Here is a 13,442-nt window from a genome sequence, read left to right as displayed (position 1 = left end):
AGAGTCAGATTTTTAACAAACTTTTATATGAAATTGATTCTTGTTCTTTGTCTTTTCATGGATTTAATTTCTTATTCTTAATTTGTTAGACTATAATATAAACGGGTTTCCTGTTATTGTAAGCTGTATTCATTAGAATATTAATAGCAAAATTTGCATATCTTTTAAATAGCCTACTTTCTAAAACCTGGGCACTTGCAGCTAATGTTATATGTGCCTTCAAGTAATGATTAGCAAATAAAAGTACTTTAGTATCTTTTGAATTTTAACATCTTATTATTTTACTTTTTATGCTTATTTTTACACATATTTACTTTGTGCCAGTACCATAATTCTGATTGCAGAACTATCGTCACAGAATGACATGCAAAAAAAACCTAGGAAGATTACACTGTTTGAAGTATCAAGTAGTATATGCAGAATCAAAGGCAAAGTATCATCTTTTGACTTTGTTTTATTAAAAATTCTTGAAAGGAAAAGTAAGATTATACTTGCAGTCTCACAAGGTTGAATGTATTGAGTCAAAACAATTACAGCCATCTTCTTCAGTTTTTCCATTTGCAAGTTTTAGCTAGTACAGATTTTTTAATTGATTTTGTGGAAAATTAATTTCTTTTAAGATATATTTGTAGGGAGAAGCAAAGTATAGAAGGCAAATGAATTACTTTTGAAAGGAAGATTGATACCATCTCATCACCACATTTTTCATAGGTCTTTTCTAATTCCTCAGGATCATGATTCCCAGTATAAAAAATATATATAACCCATTTCTTTCTGCAACTTCATCCAGGCAATTCTCCATTTCCCATGAGAGTGTATAAGAAGTCTACCATTGGCATCATCTCCAATCACAACCTACGGCATCCATCAGGGTATTATTTTCTCTATGACAGCATGTGTGCAGGAGGGCTCTCAGGTTGGAATGTGGAACTGACTTTTGGGGGGATGGAATTATATGTGCTGTGGCATTTGCTCCATAGCAATTCTTAAATGAACTCTTGGTTTCATCTGGATTTGTTTCTTTTATTGTGACACATTAGTTTTATTGTTATTGTGTTTCTTTTTTTCATTATTTGTAATAGAGTTTTCATATTTCACCTGATACCACATTTCTATGGATGTCATATGATTTTTAATTTATGATTAGACAGAAACAATGGAAAACTCTTCAGGGAATCTAATCTTCATTATAATCCTCCAGATAGATATAATTATCTTCTATTTTATTTTAAATTGGTAGATGTTTGGGGCTTGGTTTTTTATTTCTGGATTTAGTTTTGTTTAGTTTGGGGGGAACACAGCAGTCTCAGGGCTTATATTTGTCTCTGTACTCAGGGATCACTTTTGGCAGAAATTAGGGGACAATATAAGGTGCCAGGGATCAAATTTAGGTCAGCTATATGTAAGGCAATTGCCTTATGTGCTTATATCTCTCCAGGCTCCTCTCTTATAAAAAGTCTGTCATAAAACCTTTAATAATCAGAATTTCAAAGAATGTACTATGTTTTAGTTTTTCATGAAGAATTTTTATATTCAGTTTTTTAAATAGAATTATTGCTAAAGTACATTATTTTCTGACATATTTATGGAGGTATGGACATATTTACCAAACTGTCCATCTCTTCTTTAACTAATATTACCTCTAATTCTAAAGAATAAATTTCTAATCTTTAATAGAGGATATTGGCTTTACCAATTTCATGTCATCATCTTTTATGACACACATAGGATGATGATGAGAATAATTCTTGTTCAAAAAATAGATCTCTGCTTTGTGTAAGATAATTTTTAATATTACCTTATTCTGTCTTCAATACAGCTGTTTGGGCAAGATATTGTCATCCTCATCTTATAGATCAATAAACTGAAGCTCGAAGAGGATAGATATCTTGCCCACATTATAAATCCATTTATTGAGAAGTGACAGAAAAATGTTTTTGGTTATCCTGCTTTCTGCTTTTCAGGAATTATTAAAAAGTACCAGCTCTGTCATTAAATGTTTGGGTTGTTTCCATATCCTGGCTATTATACTAAATGGTTAATTGAACATGGGTTTGCATATATCTTTTCAAATTGATGTTTTAGTTTTGGGGGGTAGATGTCAAAAAGTGGAATCACTTGGTCATATGAAAACTCTGATTTTACTATTTTTGAGAACTACCCATAAAAGCTGAACCACACATCATTCTCATTCTGATTATTTCCAGTCTTTTGATATATGCCATTTTTACTGGTGTGAAATGGTATCTCATTGTTGCTTCGTTTGACTTGTATTTCCTTGATGAGCAATAGCACAGCCATCGGGCATTTGCCTTGCATGCAGCCAACATGGCCGACCCGAGTTTGATTCCTCCGCCCCTCTCAGAGAGCCCGGCAAGCTACCAAGAGTATCTTACCCGCGGGGCAGAGCCTGGCAAGCTACCCCGTGACGTATTCGATATGCCAAACACAGTAACAACAAGTCTCAAAAAAATGGAGACGTTACTGGGCCCGCTCGAGCAAATCGATGAACAACGGGAAGAGAGTGTTTTTGAAGTGACAATGAATACTTTTTTTTAATATGCCTACTGACCATCTGTGTGTTTTCTCCAGGGAAGTCTCACTATTTTTGGATGGGAATATTGGTTTATTGATTTTTTTTCAGCTCTGTGGGTGATTTATGCTATTAGCCCTTTTCTGATGTATAGAGTGAAAATATTTTCTCAACATTCATAACATAATAATTTTGATGTATATTCACAGTAAAATATTACACAACTGTAAGAAAAAAATACTGCGTTTTACTGCAACTTGGAGGGAACTGGAGGGTATTACATTATGCAAAAGAAGTCAGAGGGGAGTCAGAGATATAGTACATGAGTAAGGATAAGGAACTTGCCTTGCCAGGTTCAATCTCATCACCTCATTTGGTCCCTGAGCCTTCCTAGGACTGATCCCTGAGTACAGAACCAGAAGTAAGTCCTGAATAATGCCAGGTGTGGCGCCAAAAAAAGTCATAGAAGAAAAATAATGGATGATCTCACTCATCTCTTGTATGCATAGCAACAAAGCAAGAGAATCGACAGTATGGAATAATGACTAATCTTTGGCCATGGGTTACGCAACAGATTGCCAGGCAGTACCAGGAAAGATGGAAGTGTAAGGAACAAGCAAACTAGAAGTAGCTTAAGGACAGACAAAAGGGTTTAGGGAACTTTGGTAATAATGAGGGGTAGTAGCTCCATACCCAAATCACAAATGTTAACACTGGTGTAACCTATTTGCCTAAACAATAGTATTAAAATAAAATATTTTAAAGAAAATATAAGCTCTCTGAAAGACATGTAATGGTCATGTATTTTTATAGCACGTATTTACTTGGTTGGGGTTGATGATGTCTAGAGGTATAATGATTCAAAATACTAATTCAAGGAAATGTTAGAAAAATTACTTTATGTCAGTTTTTATCATTTATTCGGTAAATATTGAGAAACCTACTAACCTTACCTGCTAGCTATTTTTTTATCTTAAGGTTAGGCTGCTCATCCGTAATGTATAAAATATCATACCTAATGAAGCATTTATCTTAATTTGTATACTATCATTTATCCTCTCAAATAAGTTTATAAAAAAAAGGAAATTATTCGCCTTTCAATTGCTAACTAATGTTCAAACTAATCCAGTTCATTTTTTTCAGCTTTTTTAAAATTTATAATTCTATCATTTTAAACCAGAGCCTAGATATGGTGAGTCAGACTTATTTGAGGAGTTAAAATATACTCCAGATGCAAATCTTTTGTGATTTTAACAGTATCTAAACTTTAAAAGTTTAATAAACATTCAGGTTCTCATGTTTTACTTGTCCATTGAGCTCTATAAAATCTTATTTATAATACCTTAAATTTCACAATAATAAGGTTGATTTAAGTAATATGAAATTTTGAAGCCAAATTATGTTTACTGTTGATTGAACAAAACAAACTTTAAATTATTTCTATTTATTTAATATTTAGGAAATATTTTTAAGGGGCTGGAGAGATAGGAGAGGTAGAACAGTGAAAAATGCAGTGCCTTGCATACCACTAACCATGTACAATTCCCTATACCCATATGTTTCCCTGAGCACTGCCGGGAATGATCCCTGATCACAAAGCCAGGGATAAGCCTTGAACAAAGCCAGTATGCTCCCAAAACAAAATAACTTTTTAGCTGCCTCTGTAAAGTAACTTTTTCTAGTTATGACATGCAAAACAATATCCTTTGAGATATAGACATTATTAAAATACTAGTTCTGATATAAACAAAATTTAAACAGTTTGGAGCTTCTGCAAATGGAAGTTTTAATTGAATTGTTTATAATCTGCATATTGGTGAAAAAGAGGGAAAGTTAAAAAATGAAGCAATACAGATTTTAAAATCTATAATATTTTCTGTTTTTTAAAAACGATGATCTTAAAATACCAGCATTGCCAAAACTTCAAACTGGAAAAAGCTGTTGTAAAATAAAGAAGCCTAGAAGTTAACTCAGAGGACAAAAATACATGTATTACAGGCACTATACTTGATTCCCTGGCATCACATAGCTTCCATGCATATGCTGCTGTGTGTGGCTCTAGTAGCCCTCCAGCTCTGCTGGGCCCAAGCAAACAAGGTACCCAGATCCCAAAAGCCTTGTTAGGAATGTCCCCCCACCCCTGAGTACTTCTTGGGAGGCAAAAAAATAAATATTTTTTTAATTTATAAAATTAATAATTTAAACTATGAGGCAATCACCTATGATTTTTCTACTTTTTAAAATCTTATTTTGAAAATATTTTATGATTATTATTTTAACATTGCTGTCGTAGCATTCTGCTTTTTGACTTTCGGGTATATTCAAGTTGGGTTTACATGTAAATGTTTAGAATTATAAAGAAATCTATCTAAAAGATAGTGTCCTTCTAAAATTTTACAACTAATGCTACCAAGCTTCTTGAGTCCTAACTCACTTTTGAATTTTTTCAAATGAATTAGAATATGTAAATTAGGGGGTCAGATTAATCACATACTCCTAGCTGTTGTTTAGTATCTCTGTATTTTCTAATTCAGTGTAGCCAGTTCCACTTTCTAAATATTCTCTCTCTTTTAAGTTCTTCAAATAAGAAACCTTTTAGGTTCACTCTAATGTTGCATCTTTGATAGTGGTTAAAGTTTATCAATTTTGCTACTTCTCCTTTTAGTGATCTTTTTTTATATACTATACAGATGAACTATACAGTGAACTTTGTAGCTGGATAGACTTTCAAGTTTGATCTTTAGTAGGACAGGTAAAGAACATGTTGTATAGAAGGCATTTTAAAATATTTGGAGAAACAATGCTTTAAACTACTCTTTAAATCTACGTTAAATTATCTTTGAATGTACTTGTATGAAGTTTAAAAGGTTTTTGCATCTAGATTTCAGAGAAAATTGATAAATTACTTATGTAACCTCTAATAAAGTATCCTAAAATTAGTAATCATTAAATAAATTGAAAGTTTTTTACTATATTCATATTTAAACCAGTTACCTAAAATTTGCTCGAGCGGGCCCAGTAATGTCTCCATTGGAGACTTTGTTGTTACTGTGTTTGGCATAACAACAAAGTCTCCAATGGAGACGTTACTGGGCCCGCTCGAGCAAATCGACGATCAACGGGAGGGCCTTTACCTTTACCTTTACCTTTACCTAAAATTTAGATTATGCTAGTCATTAAATAAGGATTCCCTTTGAATACATTCTCCCTTTTTTGCTTTGTGTCACTAACCTTCCTAAATACATCTTTAAGTTCCTTTAGTTCTCTAGTCAGAAAAGTAGTGATAGCCTACTATTAAGTTGTATCAAGAGTAAATACATTTTGCTTTCTTTCAAACTCCATTTCTACCAGCTTGACTATGTGCCATATCCTGTGACCATCCTAATTTTAAAAGTTAAAATTCCGTTCAGGGAACACTTCCTCCCACCCTGCATCTCTACTTCCTGGGAAACAAAAATTGACCATTTATTTGCTGTCATGTACCTACCACTCCAGTTTAGGTGAACCTTCTTGTTCTGCTATTTTTTTTTTCTGTCTCCTCTCCCAGACTACACTTAGTGATTTAAATTCATTTGGATTACTAAACTAACCTCCAAATTAATTCCTAATCCTTTTACCCTCATTATTTTTCTGTGAATATCAGAGCTACATTTTCCTCTGTTAAAAGGTTAAAGTAGTCATGTCATATTTATTAAATTCAGTGGTAGGGCATTTGCCTTGCACGCAGCTAGCCCGATCGATCAGCATTCGATTCCTCTGCCCCTCTCCGAGAGCCGGGCAAGCTACGGAGAGTATCTCACCCGCATGGCAAAGACTAGCAAGCTACCTGTGACGTATTCAATATGCCAAACACAGTAACAAATCTCAAAATGGAGACGTTACTGGGCCTGCTGGAGCAAATAAATGAACAACAGGAGGACAGTGTTTGTTTCAATAACTTTCTACCTGCCTTATGAATTGGTCCTTATGTACTTCATTAACTACTTGTCTTTCATCTCTCAACTGTTATTAAATCAGCTACTTTACATTTTTTTGGTTACCAGGTTTCCTTAAATCTTTAAGTTGCATTGACTTTTTCTCCTTCCATCTTTTCTTGACCTAAGTTATAATTGTTCCTTAAAACTAATACCCTCTCTCAACTCTAGGAAACCTTTCCTGTGTATTTTACCCAAATCTAGTTCTAACTTAGCAACATCTCTTAAATGTCCCCATAACAGTTTATATATTATTAAATTACTTAACATGATTTGTTGGAATTATATATTTATTTTGATCAGTTTCAGGTATAGAATAGGTTTTTTCATTGAGTGTACTTTGAATAAGTGATTTAATGAATCACATTTAATTATAAACTAATTTTTATTCTTATAATATTCAGTATTATTGGATTATTAAATTTAGTTCAGTAAAGACTTAGCTTCTTTCAGATTTTGCTCCCTTTCTTTATCAAATATAAGTAGGCATTTAATAAACAATATTTACCAAATCATGAAATAGAACCCAGTCTCAAATAATCTCATATATGTCATGTCCCTAAGACATATGCATTTTTTAATTCCCTGAAATATGTCAATCTAGATCAGTATTCCTAAGATATTTTAATTCTATGCTCCCTGACCTTCTAATCTACTATCTTTTACATCTGTTTGATTTAAATTTTAAAATATTTTTCAAATTATGAATGGGTAACTGAGATCAACTTTTTCTGAGAGTAGTCTCAAACAGTTTGAAAAGTAGCTCCAATATTACAATTTTAATCCCTTTTTCACTTTGATTTTAATACGAGGAAAGAACATGTCAAACTGTAGAATTTACTTTTTCTCCGTGCTGTTGAAATCTGAAGTTTACCTAGAGCTTTGTAGTTTTGTTCTCTGATTCTAGTAAGTCTCCTTGAGATCTTCTTTAAAAAACAGTGAGAACTAAAAGTCTATGAAATCTCATGCTGTTATAAATTCAGATAAAAATTCATATGACAATAAGAATTGATTCACAAACAAGAGAGGCATTGTTAGGCCAGTTGGAAACATTTTTAAGTAGCTTTCAACAAAATTGTATTAATAAATACAAAGTATGGTCATAGCTATGACTCTTACCCATAGATTTACAGATTTACAGATTTAGTTTGCCTCCAGTCCTGGTACAGTTTTTAAAGATTAAGAAAATTATTTTCTTGACTACCAAGAGGGTAATTTTTCTTTTACTTATTCACACAGATCACATCACAGACAATACCAGTTAGGTAGAGTCTGGACTATACAAAATGTATAGGAAATAGTAGAACTATCCGTTTTCTCTGACAATTTTCTAAATCAAATCTCTAATTTTTCCCCCCTTCAAAAGTTCTTTCTTTCTTTATTCATCAACAAACCCACGGGTCAAGAAATAATTTATGTGGGTAAATTTCTCAAGCCCTTATAAGGATGGTACCATTCTCAATTCATACAAGAGAAGTTAATTCACTACATATAAGCATAAGTAGAATAGTAGAATGTAATTCTGAGTTGAGAAAGATGCAGTAATTATTTCTATGTTTTTATGTACTTTAATATTTAAAGCCCTGTTATTTAAAGCCACACTTAAAAATTGTACTAAAATTTCTAAATACTTCAGACAGGAAGATTTAAGACTTGAGTTTCAGGCAGGTTTTATTTGACTTTTAAAAAAAAGAAATAGGTTCCTATTTTCTGAAAGAACCAAGAATTTGATCAGCTTCTCACTACATTCTGAAAGTACACTACAGTTTAATTGAATTCATAGTCAAAGGACATATATGAATAGTGTAGTAATATATGCGCTATTTGTAACATTATTTCAGGAGAGACTGCATTTTAAAATCTAACTGAATCCACCTACTCCAAACCATTTTCACCCTGACACACACTAAATGACAGTAGGATCTTATATCCTATTTTCTTCCAACAGGTCAAATCACATGGGACACCTTCCTTAAATACTCAATGTGGGAGTAGGTAAAGGGAGAGAGGAGGTCTGGCAGTTTGGCACAAGGATTATTCCACAACATTGTCCATTAGTGTTTGTTCATTAATTTTATGTTTGTATTAATAATTTGTAATTAGTTAAATTTTAGTAAATTTTCTGTAGTGTGATACTATTTCTAGAATTATATAAGTGCTTATTGCTACCTTGTGTAGTAAATGCTCCCCTTTCTAATTTGTTAAGTGCTGTCTTATCATTAGCACATTGTATAGAAGTCATACACTTTGAGCAAGGTACTAATGTTAAACATATGACTGAATTAAGAGATGATTTCTTTGCCAGGACAATTCATCATGAAGCTAGTTCATCAGTAATGTCACACGCAGTATTTTTAATTCTGGTAAAATATTAATTTTAAAGGAAAACGATACAATTTTGAAGAAATTGGATCCTGATTTTTGTGCATTTATTCTCTACATAAAAGCTCAGAGTACCAAATGCAAGTTTAAAAGCATGCTTTGAGCTTGAAAGTCTCAAATATTTTTGTCCCAAGTAAATATAAAAATTAAAACTTATGTGATTATTATTTTCACTTGATTGTTCATACTTTTATTTTTTTAATTATCAATAAGTCATGGTTAATCATACAGTATCTATTAAGCGTCTGCATTACAAGAAGATGTTGCTGTCTTCATATTCCTTTTCTGTAGGTATAAAGAATGTTTCTAAATTAAAAATAGTATATCACTTACGGATTTTACTTATTGGATTCTTTTTTTAATATCATATTCTGGCTCTACTGTTGGAAATACTACTAAAGTAAATGTCTTTGGCTTATAATTAAAGCTATTTAATGTTACTGTCAAAAAAAGATTATAAGAAAATCACCATTCTTGGGTTCTGTGTTCATAAAATACCCAGGGAAAGTTATTTTTAAATTATTATGAAGTTCCCAAAAAAAAAACTTGCTTGGAGATTTTTCTAGAATAGATTTAAGCTCTTGGAGCGTTATTGCATAACTTGTAAGAGCCATAATCTTTCTTTGGGCTGTGTAGAGATGATGCCAATTATTTTAAGTTGCTGATAAGATTTACCTAAGTTTATATGCCAATTATGTTTTTTTGGAAAAGTGACATAAATGCAAAGCATATTGGTACTCTTATTACTTTTTGGAGAAGAATGCAGGATTTTGCCTTTTAAGTGATCTGTGCTCCGCTAAATTATCTCATGTATTTAAGTAATATTAAGATCTTGAATTTCGGTTAATATTATAGGTTGCAGGAATACATACATAGGAGATAGAGTTTATGAAAAAGAATTTAACATTTTATGTCCTCTCAGTAAAATTTAAGGGCATATTTTGAATCAAATATTAGGTTAATCCTCTTTGCATGTAGTTTTGGCCACTTAGTAAGTGATTGGTGTTAGCTGCCCTGTTTCAAATTTGCAACTGTCATTCCCCAAAGTATATTGATTCATAATATTTGCAGTATTAATAAATCCATGTGTTCTGTGCCTATTATTTGAGGACTTTTAATGTTTTTTCCACTCTTGGTTACTTCTAAGATAGAGCTCATTCTCAACCTGAATCACAAATTAAGAATTATAGAGAAGTGTTGAGGTACTCTATCATTCTGAATAGGCTAAACTAAAAATAAAAAATGAACAATGTATAATAAGTTCCCATTAGTTCAACTTAACTCATTGTATGACTATAATGTATTTCTTAGAGTTGCTCATTTTATAATACTGATTTGCTTCTTTTCAGTTTTACTTATCCCAAGAATTCAGAACCATGTTTTGTTGTTCAGTGAGGTGTTTAATATCTATGAAAGTAGATAGATACTTATCTTGTATATCACAAGATAAACTGAAAATACAGCCACCCTTAGAAATATAGTGCTTGAATCATTATGACTATCGCTCTATAAATACATTTGACTTAACTTCTATGTGACTTGTTATTAGAGGAAAAATATATCTAATCAGGACTCTGTGTGCATCATACATAGGTCAAATATTATTGCTTACATACCTTGTGATGGAACAAATAAGAGATCACTATGATTTGTAGATTAGATATGAACAATAACTATTAAAGAATAGATAACATAGAGTCATCCACATGGCAGACTGGCAAACTCCCCATGGCGTATTCAATATGCCAAAAACCAGTAAGAATGTTGGGTCTCATTCTCCTGACCCTGAAAGATCCTCGATTGTGGCACTTTTTAAAATCTCAGGGCTAGGACGAAGGAGACGTTACTGGGGCCTGTTCGAGGCAATCGAACAACAGGATGACAGTGATCCAGTGATACAGAGTCATAAAGTAAACTCTACTGCATTGGCATAGAAGAGCAAAAGTGATCATAGAAAATTTTCTTGCCTCTGAGAAAGGGGAAAGCAGGTTTCTATAGATTAGCTCATAAATAATAAAGAAAATCATCAAGAAATATTAAAAGAACTTTAGTTTCTTCTAGCAAGAGTCTTTGATAACAGACATAAACCATGGCAGAAATACTGCTATGTTTGCAAGTCATTTAAAATTTCAAGCCCTAATGATTGCATTACCTCTAAAGAAATATTCATAGGATGCTTAGTTTCCAAAAGTTCCTGCAAAAGATCTTGGCAATCTTAACATTTTTAAAGCCTCTGCTGAGATAGATTTTATCCTTGAAACTTTAACCTGTATAGATGCTCTGATACCTTGAAATTGGGGTCAGAAGGAAGTTTGAAAATTAGATACATTGGTACTAAATGGTTTGCATTTTAAGAGAAAAAAATGAAAAAGTGAGGGAAAGAAAATAAAGAGATGGATAAGGGAAGCAATTCCAGGTTTTTCATTCTTTTTGTCTCACTATGTACAGAATAAGATTTTCATTCCTTTTGTTTCCCTTGTTCTAACTTTCCAGTATTAAATATTGCAGAACAAAAGCAATAGCTTCTAGAACAAAAGCAAATTCAGAAAGACCTTAATATTTTGATGCATGTTCTAAAAAAACTTGAATATAATTGAGATTGAGATTCAGATGGATTTTTTCTTTTTATTCATTTTAATTTCTTTTGTCACTGTGAAATTTCAAAGCAATTCATGATCGGGCTTCAAGTATACAGTGTTTGAACACCAATCCCTTCAACAGTGTCCACTTTGTTCTACCATTGCACACTCTAGCCCCCAACCCTGTTTGCCTCCCACCCACCATTCTGCTTCTTGGAGAAGCTTTTTTTAATAATATGGACTTTTATATGCATACTTTCCTATTAGTCATTTTCTTTCTCCGCCCCTCTCGGAGAGCCCGGCAAGCTACCGAGAGTATTCGATATGCCAGACACAGTAACAACAAAGTCTCCAATGGAGACATTACTGGGCCCGCTCGAGCAAATCGACGATCAACGGGAGGGCCTTTACCTTTACCTTTACCCTTTCTCCTATTTCTAAATCTGCCTTAGGATAAGAAGAGTTTATTTTTTAATTTTTTGTGCACTTGATTACTGTATGTAATACTGCCTAGAAAAATTCAAATTTCCCTTCCTTCCTGTTTTGCAACTTGTGATCCCAGCATCTAGCAGCTAAATATAATTCTGTTTTGGCTTTCATGCTTAAATACTGTTTTTGAGAAATATGGCATGAGCTAATAAAACACAGCTCATTGAGGAGACTGATATGAATATCTGCACAGAAAAAAGTTTGTAGCAATCTGATCCTTCAAATACAGTATTGAAGTTATAATAATTAATGCAAGCTTCTGTACAGTCTGTGTTAAGGGAATTCCCCAGGAATAAATGTGGAAACTGTTGCAAATTAGTCTTCTGTAGTTAGATCTGCTAGTCACTGTGACTTCACAGTTGTGGAGGTAGGTATCCCTTCAAATAATGCGCATAACTAAAAGAACAGTTAAGAGAAAGAATGAGTTACATTGAGGCCTGAAGAGGTATGAGAAAATGTGGAGTCAGTCAGTTTTCAGTCTTATATATTTGATTTAGAGTCTGAAGTAGTTTGGGTCTAATCATATGTATAACATGACTTTGCTCCTTCAGATCCAGTTCCAAACTGTTTTTATACAAACCTTATTAAAGTGATCTTCAGTATTTTTCATTTTTTGTATTATGTTATTATAAAAGTATAATTCTCAAGTGTACACCCTTATGATTCAACACCTGTGTCTGAGGCAGAACATTCCCACAGAAATATTCATGTTTTTTAATTCCACATGTTTTGAAGATTGAAACAGAAAGTAAGAGAATTGTCTATAAGAATTGTAGTCTGGGAGCCAGGGAGATAGTTTAAGTAGTAGTGTAATAGCAGTAGCAGTAGCAGTAGCAGGAGTAGTAGAGCACATGTTCAAGAACATGTCTTATGTTCAAGGCCCTAAATCCAGTTTTCAATAGCAGATGCCTCACCTTAGCACTTCCATTTGTAGCTCTGGTGATCCCTGAGCTCTGCTGGGCTGGAGTACCCTGCTCTACTGAACAGACCGAACATCATCTGGACTAGCCTGCCAGGAATGATTGCTCTTAAAAAAGAAGAATGCCAGTCCCATAATTCATTACCTCATTTACATTCACCTACTTTTTATTGTAGATCCCTATGCTTTACTTTTGTGTTTTTCCGTGTGTGTGTGTGTGTGTGTGTGTGTGTATGTGTGTGTGTGTGTGGTATTTTGATACAAATTACCTACCTTCTTTAGCTGTTCCTTGTTTTTCCTTTCCTTTTCAATGAATAACAAGCCAACAGTGCTTATTTGTGTGCATAAATAATGTGACCCTTAATGTTGTGGTACATGAATATATGCATCTCAGTCTGTTGTAAGGGGAAAAAATGAGATGAACTATTTTAAGCATTTAAATATGATGACCCACCTATATGTTGTGATTAAATTCAAAACCCACTAAGTCAAAAAAAATATGGGACAGATAACCTGGATAAAACTGACATGAGTTAGGCATAACATAACTATAAGATTTCTAAGTC

At 32.9% G+C, this 13,442-nt stretch overlaps 1 protein-coding gene across 19 annotated transcripts in view; it reads left to right on the top strand.

The window, feature by feature from the left end:
* GPHN (gephyrin) overlaps window positions 1–13,442 on the top strand; it is a 475,981-nt gene that overhangs the window by 304,058 nt on the left and 158,481 nt on the right. The gene's annotated exons all lie outside the window — the stretch shown is intronic.

Source organism: Sorex fumeus, unplaced genomic scaffold (genome assembly GCF_029834395.1).
Source record: "Sorex fumeus unplaced genomic scaffold, SorFum_2.1 ptg000098l, whole genome shotgun sequence".
Taxonomy (NCBI): domain Eukaryota; kingdom Metazoa; phylum Chordata; class Mammalia; order Eulipotyphla; family Soricidae; genus Sorex; species Sorex fumeus.
The sequence above is the reverse complement of the archived record's forward strand: the minus strand, read 5'-3'. Positions and strand labels throughout refer to the sequence as shown.